At 39.2% G+C, this 3,523-nt stretch overlaps 1 non-coding gene across 1 annotated transcript; it reads right to left on the bottom strand.

The window, feature by feature from the left end:
• Positions 1-240: 240 nt before the first annotated feature.
• Positions 241-346, bottom strand: LOC130018195 (U6 spliceosomal RNA). The gene has a single exon (XR_008791500.1). It is a non-coding gene; the product is annotated as a U6 spliceosomal RNA (small nuclear RNA).
• Positions 347-3,523: the final 3,177 nt, after the last annotated feature.

Genomic DNA, 3,523 nt, shown 5'->3' with positions numbered 1-3,523 from the left:
AGAGTGTGTGGCTGGCCTCCAAACCATAGAGCAAACCTCCTAGTACTAATCTCTGCCACTCTTGGGTGTTAGTCTCCTACTTTGTTACTTTATGTTCCCCCAGTGAATGCAATATTTCTATGTCTATCCCTCTCTTCCTGACTCATTTTGCTTAGCATGATACTTTCCATGTAGTACCGCTTGTATGTAAATTTCATGACTTCATCTTTTCTAACAGCTACATAGTACTCCATTGTGTAGAAAAATATGGAATGCTTCACGAATTCACTTGTCATCCTTGTGAAGGGGCCATGATAATCTCTCAGTATCGTTCCAATTTTAGTATATGTGCTGCCGAAGTGAGCATGCCCCATATTTGAGGGGCTTCTTTGCTTGGAAAATTATTTTCCAACCATTGACTTTGGGCCTGTGCTTGCTTTTATTGTTCAGATATGTTTCTAGGCAGCAGAATGTTGGGTTTAATGTTCTAATCCATCTTGTTATCCTGTGCCTCTTGGTTAGTGCATTTAGTCCAATTGAGATTGAGGGAGATTATTGTGATGGATATTTGTGCCATCTTTTTGTAGGAGTTTGCTGTACTTGTGGGACTTGTTTTATCTTAAAGTAGCACATCTAGTTCTTTTTGTAACATTGTTCTGTAGCTGTGAAGTTGTGTACTCTTCCTTTAAATCTGAATGAGAGTCTGACTGGTTGAATTCTTGGTGAGGCGTTCATTTCATTGATTATATTCACTATATCTCACCATTGTCTTTGGACCCTGAGTGTTTCATCTGTTAAATCTGCTGTAAATCTTAGAGAAGCTCCACTATAAGCTATTTCCTTCTTTGATATTGCTGCTTTCTGTATTCTATTTCTATTTATGGTTTTGTCAGTCTGATTTGTATTTGGCTTGAGGTATTTTTACTTAGTTTTTTTTTTAGCTGGTACTCTTTGGGCCTCCTGGATCTGGGTGCATGTATTCTTCAGCTCTGGGAACTTCTCAGCAATAATAGCTTTGACAGTTGCTTCTTCATCATGGTTTTCTTCCTGTCCTTCTGGTACTTCAATGATTCTTACATTTCTACTTTTGGCATCGTCCCGATTTTCTCTTGTCATCTGTTAGTTTATTTTGAGGATCTTTTTCGTCTTCTGCTGTAGTCTGGAGAGTCTCTGCACCTCGTCTTGGAATCTCTGATTCTGTCCGCCGCTGTTACTCTGCTGGTGAGGCCTTTCAGTGAATTTTTCATTTCACCTAACAGGCTTTTCAGGTTTGTTATTTCTGCTTGTATTTTATTTCTGTTTGTATTTGCTTGTTCCTCATTTGTGTTCTCAGATCCTCCGGTATTTCATTAATGGTGTGTTCCATTGTTTCTTTGAGCTCCTTAGGCATCCTTAACAATTTCATTCTAAATTCCTTATCGGAGAGATTCTATAGCCCACTATTATTGGTTGGGTTATCTGAGCTAGCTTCTTCTCTCACTAAAACTGATGTATTTCTGTGTTGCTTTACCATCATGACATTTGACATTTAGAATTGTTACCTGTGTGTTTTTGTGTGGTTATGAGCCTGAATTAGGATATATTTGTATGTGCAGGATGAATGACAGAGTAGTGAACAAAGGGTGACCTCTTTGACATTGTCCAGATTGGGAAATTATCTGGGAGAGAGACACAAAGAGTGCCGTCCAATGTCTGCCTGTGTCTTCCCTGAAGTCCTAGTGCCACCGTCCCCTCTTTGCCTACAACCCTTCAAAGCAACAATTCCTTCCCTCCACTTTCTTTTGTTATGGTGATGACTGGGATTTCACCTATATTGCAACACTCACACAGTGCATGGTGGTGTTGGCTTATGGTTCAGCTTGCTCAGATTTAGTGTATTGCTTGAATCTGTGTGCTATTGTATGTATATGTGTGACTGTGTGTTGCTGTCACACATTTTGATGTCAACTCTTGCTGGCGAACAGTGACTAATGTGACAGGAGTCACTAACTTTGGTTCCAATGAGCAGATATACCTGGCTGCAGTTCACAGGTGAACATCTTTTGAGATAGCTGGGGTCCCAAACAACAGACCATTCTCAGCACATGTGGGTCACACTGACCTTCAAGGTAGCAATTGTGCCAGCCCAGACCCTACATCCACGTAATTATATGCAACCAACATGTTTGTGACTGACTTAGTTTCATCCACAGAATCCCACATAGTTCCCTGAGAACTGCCAGGAGGGGGGTCAGAGACAGGGGTAATGCCTGAGGATAGGCAGGTGTGGCCCCCACACAAAACAAAACTAAAATAATAAAAATGAGTAGTATTTGATATGTATTTTGATTATATCAAATAAAATAAAACAAGGAGGCCCTCCCGTTGATCATCGATTTGCTCAAGCAGGCCCAGTAACGTCTCCATTGGAGACTTTGTTGTTACTGTGTCTGGCATATCGAATACGTCACGGGAAGCTTGCCAGGCCCTGCCGTGCAGGCAAGATACTCTCGGTAGCTTGCCGGGCTCTCCGAGAGGGACCGAGGAATCGAACTCGGGTCGGCCATGTTGGCTGCATGCAAGGCAAATGCCCTACCGCTGTGCTATCGCTCCAGCCCAACAAGGAGATTGTTATATTTATCCTAAGGGCACCCTAGAACTATAAAGTATCACAATCATATTGGACTGAGAGACTAATATATTTCTTAGTCAATGAGAAATTGTGCTATTTATGTTAATAGATCATCAGAAATATTACTGCATGGAATTAATTCTATCAGTATGGCTGAAACATTCTATTCTTCTTTGTAGTATCTTGATCCCTAAAACATCAAGATCTACCTTCATTTTATCCTACATGGAAATCAATTCTTCTTAGAAAAATTATTCCACTTAGTATTTTAGTTTGTAACTACACAGACCCCAGTTATTTCAGTATTGACTGTTGACTGTTAACCAGATATTACGAGTCTTAATCTCTTATGATGTTTTGGCTTAAGAAAGAAAAACTTCCCAGGTTGAAATGAAGAGAATAGAATGTTGGCCTTGCAGATGACTGACCCAGGTTCAATTCCAGTATCACATAGATTCCCCAAGTCCTACAGGAATAAGCCTTAAGCACCATCTGGTGTCACCCCCCTAAACAAACCAGAATTGATATAATCAAGCAATATTAAACTAATAACAGTTGTTAAAATATAAAATGAAGATAAAAAGGGCTAAATTTTTTTAATAATGGTGATATGAAATATTAAACTACAGCTTTATATTATGAGATACTGGTGTGATGGAACAAGTTTTAGCAATGAGATAAGACTTCTATTTTGGGTATTCAAATGACCCTATGGGAGGCAAAAATTAAAAAGTGTGAGACACTTCACAATTTCAATTCCTTCACCCTTGAGCATCATATTTAAGGAATGTTATGGATGGAGAAAATAAGAAAGTTCTCAAGAGATAGTAAAATTAACATAGTGAGCTTTGAACTAGACAGGTTAAGAAAACTAAAGATAAAGGAGTAAAGTACTGAAACTCCAATTTCTAGATGGAAAAATTGACAGATCAT

The sequence above is a fragment of the Sorex fumeus genome, unplaced genomic scaffold (assembly GCF_029834395.1).
Source record: "Sorex fumeus unplaced genomic scaffold, SorFum_2.1 ptg000240l, whole genome shotgun sequence".
NCBI lineage: Eukaryota > Metazoa > Chordata > Mammalia > Eulipotyphla > Soricidae > Sorex > Sorex fumeus.
The sequence above is the reverse complement of the archived record's forward strand: the minus strand, read 5'-3'. Positions and strand labels throughout refer to the sequence as shown.